At 52.7% G+C, this 12,021-nt stretch overlaps 1 pseudogene; it reads right to left on the reverse strand.

The window, feature by feature from the left end:
• Positions 1 to 10,415: 10,415 nt before the first annotated feature.
• Positions 10,416 to 11,463, reverse strand: LOC119358500 (annotated as a pseudogene).
• Positions 11,464 to 12,021: the final 558 nt, after the last annotated feature.

Here is a 12,021-nt window from a genome sequence, read left to right on the forward strand (position 1 = left end):
CCTAGGCTCGGATGCCACTGTTGGGGAACGTAGTAATTTCAAAAAATTTCCTACGCACATACAAGATCTTGGTGATGCATAGCAACGAGAGGGGAGAGTGTTGTCCACGTACCCTCGTAGACCGTAAGCGGAAGCGTTATGACAACGCGGTTGATGTAGTCGTACGTCTTCACGATCCGACCGATCCAAGTACCGAATGTACGGCACCTCCGAGTTCAGCACACGTTCAGCTCGATGACGATCCCCGGACTCCGATCCAGCAAAGTGTCGGGGATGAGTTCCATCAGCACGACGGCGTGGTGACGATGATGATGTTCCACCGACGCAGGGCTTTGCCTAAGCACCGCAACGATATGACCGAGGTGGAATATGGTGGAGGGGGGCACCGCACACGGCTAAGGAACGATCACGAAGATCAACTTGTGTTGTTGTTCCTAGAGGTGCCCCCCTGCCCCCGTATATAAAGGAGCAAGGGTGGAGGGGGCGGCCGGCCTAGGAGGGGGCGCGCCAAGGGGAGTCCTACTCCCACCGGGAGTAGGATTCCCTCCTTCCTTGTTGGAGTAGGAGAAGGGGAAAGAGGGGAGAGGAAGAAGGAAAGGGGGGCTGCACCCCTTGTCCAATTCGGACCAGAGGGGGGGTGCATGCCTCCTTCCTTTTGGCCTCTCTCCTATATTCCCGTATGGCCCAATAAGGCCCATATACTCCCCGGTGAATTCCCGTAACTCTCCGGTACTCCGAAAAATACCCGAATCACTCGGAACCTTTCCGAACTCCGAATATAGTCGTCCAATATATCGATCTTTATGTCTCGACCATTTCGAGACTCCTCGTCATGTCCCCGATCTTATCCGGGACTCCGAACTCCTTCGGTACATCAAAACTCATAGACTCATAATAAAACTGTCATCGAAACCTTAAGCGTGCTGACCCTACGGGTTCGAGAACTATGTAGACATGACCGATACACGTCTCCGGTCAATAAACAATAGCGGAACCTGGGTGCTCATATTGGCTCCCACATATTCTACGAAGATCTTTATCGGTCAGACCGCATATCAACATACGGTGTTCCCTTTGTCATCGGTATGTTACTTGCCCAAGATTCGATCGTCGGTATCTCAATATCTAGTTCAATCTCGTTACCGACAAGTCTCTTTACTCGTTCTGTAATGCATCATCCCGCAGCTAACTCATTAGTTGCAATACTTGCAAGGCTTAAGAGATGTTCATTACCGAGAGGGCCCAGAGATACCTCTCCGACAATCAGAGTGACAAATCCGAATCTCAAAATACGCCAACCCAACATGTACCTTTGGAGACACCTGTAGAGCTCCTTTATAATCACCCAGTTACATTGTGACGTTTGGTAGCACAGAAAGTGTTCCTCCGGTAAACGGGAGTTGCATAATCTCATAGTCATAGGAACATGTATAAGTCATGAAGAAAGCAATAGCAACATACTAAACGATCAAGTGCTAAGGTAACGGAATGGGTCAAGCCAATCACATCATTCTCCTAATGATGTGATCCCGTTAATCAAATGACAACTCATGTCTATGGTTAGGAAACATAACCATCTTTAATTAACGAGCTAGTCAAGTAGAGGCATACTAGTGACACTCTGTTTGTCTATGTATTCACACATGTATTATGTTTCCGGTTAATACAATTCTAGCATGAATAATAAACATTTATCATGAAATAAGGAAATAAATAATAACTTTATTATTGCCTCTAGGGCATATTTCCTTCAGCAGATACCCTTGTGTTGCGAGTTGATTTAGTTGCCCTTGGTTAACTGAGCAACTCCTCCAGTCTCCATCGAGGGGACTATTGGGGCGATTCAATGAGCCAGGAATGTTCGCCATTGTTGGAAGTGATGATGGGGAGTTGCGTGGGTGCGAGAAAGAAGCAGATAGGGGGAACTCCTCCTTAGTCTTATATTGTCAATAATGGGACATGCAGCGATACGATGCTTGAATCCCTGATAGTTAATCCGCATGTTCCCACGCGTTATGCTTTATTTGGACACACAAAGTGAGGAAAAAGAATTAAAACTACCGCTAAAAAGGGATCTTGGGGCCCACTACAACCCATTTAGTGGGTATATCGAGATGTGGGACCACAAAATCACCAAGGGTCATCGGGAATCCTCGATGAGTAAAACTTCGCCTATAAGAAATCGACCTCGGAGTAACGAAACTTCAAACTTGGGGTCCTCGATCAGGAGTCTTTGGACCCAATAAAACCACATTATCTTCATGAAGAGCCTTGTTAGAAAACCGGCCCGGTTACTCAGAGTATATCATTGCTCGGGTTTACATATGAGCGCGGTGCAAGAAGAAGCTGAACATAGAAGGGACTTCAGAGCCAAATAAGTCCTCTAATTTAGAAGCCGACATGGAAGAATGGAAGTCGCCTATGAAGCCGAAGACTATAAAGTTGAAGCTATTCCAAAGAAGGAGCCAATGTCCTCGGCTCGAATAATACTAGTTCAAGGGATACTGGCGGTGTACTAGATTAGCGGGTGCTCACCGCGTCGGCCCATCATTCACGGGCCGGGCCGAGGACCCATCAACGACTGAAGAATGGGCCACACCAGCTACGGCCCTCGGCTTATTCAAGAAGGAAACCTTCATAGACTTGGCGTAGACTTCAAGGGGTATTCAAATAGTCAGCATGTTTATCCCTAGCTGTAACCGACCATGTGTAAACCCTAGGTACCCTAAATACCTATATAAGACGAGGGGTTTAGTCTATAGAGGCAAGGTGTTTAGACTAGATCCATTCATATGATCGCGACGTAGAGCATCTTGTACTCTGTATCCCATCACAATCAATATAACAAAAGAAGGAAGTAGCATTTTGCCTCTTAGAGAGGGCTCAAATCTGGGTAAAGCATTGTGTCTTTCTCTACTTCATGTTACCTCCTACCCAAGATCCGCCAGTTTTAGTATCACCAGCACGGGACCCCCTACCCGAGATCCGCCAGTTTTAGTATCGACACACCGGGGCACATAGAAAACATGAATCGCCCAACAATGCCTCCAATGAGGTAACGACACCTGCGGGGGTCGTCGTTGACAGTTCTGGCCAAGGCCGAACTAAGCTTTCACTTGTTAATTCATGCCCATCCCCGATTGGACCAACAAACATACTTCCTCCGTCATCCAGAACGCCAATGGATGACGTCTTTAGCCGGGAAACAGCACGACCGGGTCAGAAGCACCTCCCGGAATCGCCTCTTCGCCTGGGTGAGGCATCGACGGTGAAGGGGCCCTCACCGCAGTGCCGCCGCTGACGGACGACTCACATGTCTAGGACACCCACACGGATCTCCACTGGAACCGCATCCCGGACCCGCGGCGGACGAAGGCCATGCAACCGACATCATCCCTTGCCTAAGCTCCGCCGCGCGGAGCTCCAATGGCGGCGAGGAGAGGGGCAATGGCGGCTCGAAGTCCTAAATCGGATCGGGACGAAGGGCATCGGGCGGACGGGATCTAGAGAGAGGGGGTTGAGGATAGGGGCGGCGGGGACTAGGGGTCTAGGAAGCCCACTCTAACTAACTGAAATGAAATCCAGCGTCTTTGTTTGGGCTAATCTTGTTGGGCTGCCCAGTGTGCGTGCACATAGCTCTTACAAGTCTTGGTGTAGTGATTTTGTGTGAGCTCCTTCTATGTTCTGTTGTATCTCAAGCAAAGCGGCTCAGTTAGAAAAAGGACTAGAAGTTTCTTTACTAACATCATTCAAAAGATTCATCATTTGTTCTATTGGTTTCATTATATGTGGTAAAACTAGATTTAAATTAGTAATAAATCAGTAGATAAGCATTAATTATAATGGGATTCTACGAAGTTTATGGGGTACATCTGAACCCAATCTCTATATCCTGTCTTTGCCTCTGAATTCTAGCCAGAGAACACCCCTTGGATATTAATCATAGCCACCACAAGATCAATATAATCTCCCCTTCGGATCAGACTGTTGCTTTGGTGTTGTGAGGTAGAGGGAAGGGATTCTCGTCTCTCATCCTTTGCGTAGTAGGTTTAGAATCGCGGCGACAATAATGCTGGTGTTATGTCAAAATAAAATCATCCGGCTCAAATCCCTTCTCGGTGATGCTTGATGTCTACAAATAGCCAAAACCCTGCTAATTTATTAGAAGATGAGGAACTTGTGTTGACCCATATTTATCATAATATTCAACTATCTGCCCCTCACTCAATTCGGTTCGGCAAAAGTTATGTCCTAGGTCAAAAAGAAACTAAAAGCACATATGCATAGATCTATATAACTATATATCCAACACGAAACATGCCAAAGATCCAAGTATTATGCCGGCAAGACTTGACCACGGTCGCGTCAAGTGAAACTACTTTAGCCAGCCGCCGCTCTCAAAAAGCCAGGGTTCCTCTGCCTCTCGCCGTCGCCGTCGCCGGTGGCCTTAGGGTCAGGGGGGCGGAGTGGATCCCGGCCCATGCTGGTGGGATGTCTCCGTTTTTAGATATTTTTCGAGTTTTGTTAGGGTTTGTGTCCTGCTCACGAAGGCGAGACGGCGGCGGCTCCCTGAAAATGGAATAAATGTCTCCTCGCCTAGTCCCCGTTCCGTTGATGCGTGTAGCATTGTCGGTGGAGGCGTGGATGTGTTGTTGTTGTCGATACACGCGATCAGGCTAAGGTAGATCAGAGAGAGAGCGATGAACACGAGCGAGAGAGAGGTTTTTGTGCTGCCACCAACTGCGCAATGTTTTCTGTTTTTCATTCCACTCTTTATTTGTTGCTACAAACTAGCTAGCTACCTCCCGGCGGGCGCGCCATGATCTGTGATGGCCGCGCCATCCCGCGGCCACGACTCACAGCGCATGCGCCCACCAGCTGAAGAAAACGGGAGAGGGAGAAGTGGTCAGTGCACGCTACGGCACTTGATCCACGTCCTAGATACGTGCATGTCCGGGGCACATCATCCTGCATGCATGCATTATTACAAACAGAAAAATAGAAGCTACGTTGCAAGCATGAGATTAGTCTAGGCATAACATTTCACCCCCCTAATCTCACTGCTCCATGCCGATCACTCCAAGCCTCGGTCTCATCTCGATGAAATGAACCCGTTCGAGTGCTTTTGTCAGTGCATCAGCCAGTTGGTCTTGTGTCCCTACATGATCGATCTCCACTTCCCCTTTGTCCGTGCAATCTCTGACAAAATGAAATTTCACATCTATGTGTTTGCTTCGATCATGATGGCAGGGTTCTTGCTCAAGGCTATAGCTGACTTGTTGTGCACCAACAATCTGAATTTTGCTCGTGCAGTTCCTGTCATGCTTTCAAGCAGCCGACTCAGCCACCTTGACAGGTTGTAGATGCCATGGCCACGTATTCTGCCTCACAAGAAGAAAGAGCGACCATCTTTTGCTTTTGAGAGCTCCAGGTGATCAGATTCTTAACCAAGTAGGAGACATGCCCGGAGGTGCTCTTGCGATCGCCGGTGTCGCCGGCATGGTTGCTATCACTGAACCCGAGCAAGTCAGCTTTTCCCTGGCCTCTCTTGTAGTTGCATCCATAGTGTATAGTGCCCATCGTGTACCTCAGGATTTGCTTGACCGCTGCGCAGTGTTGTGTGCTAGGCTTCTCCATGAACTGGCTGACAATGCCGACTGAATGCGCGATGTCTGGTCGTGTGTTCACCAGATACCGCAGGCTTCCGATCACCCTGCGATACAGAGTAGCATCGAAGGGCTCCTCACCATCTTGTTTCTACAGCTTGAGGCTACAGTCCATGGGTGTGTGGCAGCTGTTGCAGCCGCTCATGTTTGCCAATTCCAACACTTTGCCAGCATAGTTGTTGTGACTGAGAGTGATACCTCTCCTCCCTTGTTGCACTTCTATGCCCAGATAGTAACTCAGCTGCCCAAGGTCGCTCATTTTGAAGAGCTGCAGCATCTGCTCCTTGAAGGAAACTATGCCTGCTGCACTTGTGCCTGTGATGATCAGATCATCCACATACACCCCCACAAGCAGATATGAGCGCTCATCACCTCGCCGGTAGACTGCATGCTCCAAGGGGTTGCGCGTGAAGCCAAGACTGCTCGGTGACTCATCCAGTTTTGCGTACCACGCTCGTGGAGCCTGATGCAGTCCAGAAAGAGCCTTGCGAAGCCGTAGTACCCTTTCCTCCTCTCTGGTGATCTCATATCCCGGCGGCTGAGTGACATAAACCTCTTTAGTGAGATCACCGTTCAGAAAAGCATATTTTACATCCATATTGTGAACCTCCCAGCCTGAATGTGCAGCAAGAGCCAGCAGCATCCGTACCGTCTCCATGCGAGCTACGGCAGCGAATACTTCCTCAAAATCCACACCCTGACACTGGACATATCCCTTTGCAACGAGGCGAGCCTTGTGCTTAACAATGTTGCTTGCCGGATCACGCTTAACGCGATAAACCCACTTCAGCCCGATCGCTTTGTGTCCAGCAGGGAGCTGAGCGAGCTCCCAAGTTTTGTTGTCGATGATGGACTGCCTCTCGACGTCCATGGCGCCCTTCCACGCCTTACTAGCGAGCGCCTCGTCCACTCCCTGCGGCTCCTCGGCACCGAACAGACAGCGCACGAGCAAGCACAGCTCAAACTGCTCGTGCACCGCCTGGTCTTCAGTTTCCTCCAGCACGCTCGTGAAACTCCGATAGCGGATTGGCTGCCCCGTAGGCACATCGTGCCTAGAGTCGTGTGGCGGAGGTGTGCTCTCGCTGTCCTTTGGCGAGTCCGCGGGCGTCACCAGCCCGGACTGCGATGAGTCAGGCGTGCTCACCACGAGCGTGGCGACTGCAGTCGATCGCGGCGTCCCCAAGGTTGGTGTAGAGGGTGTCGCCGCTCCTCGAGGAGTGACCCGAGGGGTGGAAGACCCGCTATCGACCTCCTGGACACCGTTCTCCGTGGTGTAGACCACGGTGAATGTCGCTGGTGAAGTGGTGACCGCGCTCGTGCCCGGAGCACTCCAAGTCCAGGGCCACCTCTCTTCAAAAACGATATCTGGACCTTCTTGGTTGCTGGATCGTATGCTCGGTACGCCTTGGAGCCCTCCTCATAGCCGACAAATACCATAGGTGTCGATCGATCGCTGAGCTTGGTAATGCCGGTGCCAACGCATTTCACGTGAACCATGCACCCAAACGTGCGCAGGTGCTGCACGTTGGGTTTACGGCCATGCGACGCCTCATAGGGCATGAGACCCTCCAAGCTTCTGGTTGGCGCGCGGTTCAGCAGGTACACTGCCGTTCTCACCGCCACCGCCCAGAAGAACGCCGGCATGCCCATGCTTTTCATCATGCACTGGGCCATCTCCACCACTGTTTGATTGCATCGTTCGATGACGCCGTTTTGCTGTGGCATGTATGGCACGGTGGTGAAGTGCTTGATGCCGCTCTGCTCGCTGTATTCTCTGAACTCGATTGAGTTGAATTCGCCGCCGCGATCTAACCTGAATGCGTGCAGCTTGCAGTTGCCGTCGGCCTCGGCCATCACTTTGATTTTCTTGAAATGAGAGTATGCCTCATCCTTGGACCTTAGGAGTTCTAACCACATATAGAGTATGTAATCATCTACCACAAGCAAGAAAAACTTGTTACCTCCGGGAGTTGTTGGAGTGATCGGCCCGCACAAGTCCGTGTGCACGAGCTCTAGACCGCGATCCGCTCGGTACGCCGTGGCCTGCGGGAACAGTGCTCGATGTTGCTTGCCCAGAGCGCAGCCGTCGCAGTATTCCGCCACGCGATCGATCACCGGCATGCCGCGCATGAGCTGCTTCGTGGACATGGTCCGGAGCGTGCGGAAATGAAGATACCCCATGCGAGTGTGCCATCTCCACGTTGCGTCGTCGCCCTGCGCCATCAGACACGCCGACGCATCAATGGTGAGCACTCCTGTGTACAGGCGATATCCAGAGCGCTTGATGCGCGCCAGCACGCGCCGCGGCGTGTCCAGGACAGCCATGACGCCGTCTGTGATATTGATGATGCAGCCGTTCTCATCCAGCTGTCCCACAGAGACGATATTCATCCGCAGGCTAGGGATGAAGAACATGTCGGTGAGCGCACGCTGATCGCCGTCCTTACAACGAAACACCACGCTGCCCCGCCCGCGGATGGCCACGACCGAGCCGTCGCCGAATCTCGTTAATCTGTGCACTATCTCGTCAAGTGAGGAGAAGACGTGTCGATCACCTGTCATGTGGCTGCTTGCCCCTATGTCGAAGAACCATACCCCGTCCAGCGAAGGGATGGGCATGACCTTCTCCTCGTTGAGGTACACTTGCTGGGCGCCGCGAGCTGTGTTGTGTCCACAGTGGTGATCACGGCCATGTACAGACCCTGATCATGCTCGGCGCCGGCTTGGGAAAGATTCGCTTGCTCCTGCTTGCCCTTCTGATCCTCATCCTTAAGCCTGGTGCGGCACTCCTTCCAGTGGCATGGTTTGTTACAGTAATGACACTGGCCTTTCTTTTTCCCGCCGGAGCAGCTGGATACGGCCGCGCCCGCGCTCGGCGGCGCGGCCTTGCCACCTCCCCAGCGACATGTTCTTGTTGTTGTTGCCGCCTGATGACGATCCGCCGGAGCCAAGCTGCCGCTCGCGCGCCTCCCACTCTGCGGAACTTTACATGAGGCGCGCACCAGACTGCGCCGTGTCATCCAGATCATAGTGATCCTCACACGCGGACATGCGCCCAATGAGCTCTTCGATCGTCATGGTTTTCAGGTCGATGAGCGACTCGATCGCCATCGCCATCTGTCGGTACTTGCGCGGCACGACTCGGAGAAACTTCTGCACGGCCTTGTGCTCCGTCACTGGGTAGCCGTACAGCTCGAGATCGGCGAAGAGGCTGGAGAGCCGCAGCGCGAAGTCTTCGAAGGACTCGCCGTCCTTGAAGCGGAGATCCTCGAATTCCCCGTGCCTCACCTGGGCCTTAGCCTCGCGCGCGCGCTCGCTGCCCATCTGGACAGTTTTGATCGTCTCCCAGGCCTTCTTGGCCATGTCCTTGGCGGCCAGTACACGGATCATCTCCTGCGGCACGCCGGTGAGGATGATCTGCAAAGCACGCCGGTCGTCGTGCTCATCGGCGGCGGCGGCAGTCACCGCGGACCAGACGCGGGCAAGCTGCAGCTTGACCTGCATGACGAAGGACCACTCCATCTAGTTTGTGCGGGTGAGGACCATGGATGACGAAGAGTTCTCGCTCTCCCGCACAACTCGCTCGACGATGCAGAGCTCGTCGCTGCCGCCGCCCGTCAGACGTGCTACTTGCGCCGTGGTCAGTGGCGTCTTCGGCGGCGATTTCGCCTCGCCCTTGTTCTTCCCCTTCTCAGAATCGGAGTTTGAGATGGTACCGCAGATCAGACACCGCCGGCCACCGGAGAGTGGATCGAATACCACGTAGCTCTGACGCCAAATGTTGTTGTCGAGACACGCGATCAAGCTAAGGTAGATTAGAGAGAGAGAGCGATGAACACGAGAGAGAGAGAGGTTTTTGTGCTGCCACCAACTGCGCAGCGTTTTCTGTTTTTCATTCCACTCTTTATCTGTTGCTACAAACTAGCTAGCTACCTCCCGGCGGACGCGCCATGATCCGCGACGGCCGCGCCATCCCGAGGCCATGACTCACAGCGCATGCGCCCACCAGGAGAAGAAAACGGGAGAGGGAGAAGTGGTCAGTGCATGCTACGGCACTTGATCCACGTCCTAGCTACGTGTATGTCCGGGTCACATCATCCCGCATGCATGCATTATTACAAACAGAAAAACAGAAGCTACGATTGCAAGCATGAGATTAGTCTAGGCATAACATGTGTGTCGTCGGCGGATTTTTCTTTGGTGAATTTGCTTGGATTTGTTCGTCATTCGTCTATGGTCTTGTGTCTTCTGGTTGGATTCTTCTGATCTACACTCTTCATCGACGGTGGTTGTTGTTCTGGTACGTTGGTTCTATGGGGCCTTAGCACGATGATTTCCCGGCTGTCTACTACAATAAAGTTTGCCCGACTCCAGCGAGGGAGGGGTGATGACAGCGGGTGCGCCTTTGGCTCGCTTCAGTGCTTGTAGTCGTTGCTACATGGTCTACGGATCTGGATGTAATTTTTATTATTTCTAGTGTTCGTTGTACTACAATTATTGAAGATGAATAGGTTGGAAGTTTTTCCCGCATCAAAATGTATTATGCCGGCAATCAATTTTTGGTAAAACTATGTCCCGTATCAACAACAACAAACACAAAAGGACATGTTTTTAATAAAGATGGCAATATTTTTAACCTCTACATCGAGATACTCAAACAACAATGTGAAATTTTTTCATCCATTTATACTCACACAACAATGGGAAATTTATTCATCCATTTATTTACTCATACAGTACTTCTCAAGCTTATTGATCGGTGATCACATTCATACATTCATGCATGGAGGACCACCGTGACGCAAGCCCCACCGTGAGCCCACTGTTGAAGGGCCTCTGGTTGTAGCAAGTCGAGGTTGTTACCGTAGCCAACACCGAGGACATTGCAGTAGCGCTTGTAGAACCCGATCCGGTTAGCAACACGGTCATCCTGCCCCCTACCGCACTCGAGCCCGCCGTTGATGATGTTGGTGATGACGCGGTACCCAGGCACATGGCTGGCGGCGTTGTCCACGCCCGATGGGGTCCATTGACCTGTGATCACGTCATGGGACGACGGCTTGTTCGCCTGGGCCGTCATCCAAAACCACAATGCCGTCTTAAACGACACCGTTGCGTTGGTGGCCACCAGGTCTGGGTTGTTGAACAGGTCCACCCTGATGGCACGCCTCGCGGGGCCATAGTTGTAGTTCCATGAGAGCTGGATGGGTCCGCGACCGTAGTAGTATTTCTTGCCCGACGCGCACGGCCACTCCGGCTTTGGGTCGCAGTAGCTTTCCGGCGAGCCCTGCTCTTGCTTGAAGCAGTAGCCCCAGGCGTACGGTCCGTCGGGCGCCACGGGCCACCTGCCAGTGGTCTCATGGGAGGTCTGCCCGAGGAAGGCCGCCACCTCCCGCTTCCGCGTCTCCGTGCTCCCCATAGTGCCGAATGACAAGAACGCGGCGGGGGCGGTGTGAAAGGTGTAGAACCCGCAGGCCTCTTGGCGGTCGTTGCGGTGGAGGAGGAGCCGCTCGAAGAGGTCCCTAGATAGGATGGACGACACGCCGTGATCACCGGGGGAGTGGGGCTACCGCCGCAGCCGCTACGCTGGCTCTGGCAGCCCGCGCCGCAGTAGGGTCGCCGCAGCCGTGCAGTACCCGAATTTGCTGCAGCAGAGACAGTTTGCGCACGTCGCGCCACCAGCCTGCGAGCCGCACTGCTGGGCGTTCAAGGCAGTGGCGAGCGCCGTCGCCAGGACCACGGCCAGGATGGCCATCACCCTCGGGGCTCTCAGTACCGTGGGCATGTATGGCTTCATGATCGATCTTGGTGGTGCCTGGTAGATTATGGCGCCAAGTGATGGGATGGGAACGATCGATCAATGATTCTCATGGCACGCAAACTAGCGGGATAGGGTAGCGTAAGAGGCTGTATGTGGGTGTATGTTGTGGGGCTACTCTACATTGCCACGTATGTCAACACGATACCTTATTTGTTGACCAAGTCTCTTACAGCTGTCTAGTTGCATTTTGTTAGTTTGGTCTACGTTCGTGTTGGCCAAGCTCCACTCCATGAACGGCATGAGCTTTGGCAAGCTTAACGAGGCACTCCTCACCCTCATCCCCAAGACCCCCGATGCCTCGGCCTTGTCGGATTTCCGACCGATCAGCCTCATCCACATCATCGCCAAGCTCTTTGCCAAAGTACTCTCCCTACGGCTTGCCCCCCGCCTCGGCGAGCTGATCACCTCCAACCAGAGCGCATCCATCGCCGGCCGGAGCGTCCACGACAACTTCCTCCTCGTCCAGCAAACGGCACGGTTGCTGCATAACCTCAAGCTCCCCCGCCTTCTCCTGAAGCTTGACATCACCAAGGC

This window comes from Triticum dicoccoides, chromosome 2A (assembly GCF_002162155.2).
Source record: "Triticum dicoccoides isolate Atlit2015 ecotype Zavitan chromosome 2A, WEW_v2.0, whole genome shotgun sequence".
Classification (NCBI taxonomy): Eukaryota; Viridiplantae; Streptophyta; class Magnoliopsida; order Poales; family Poaceae; genus Triticum; species Triticum dicoccoides.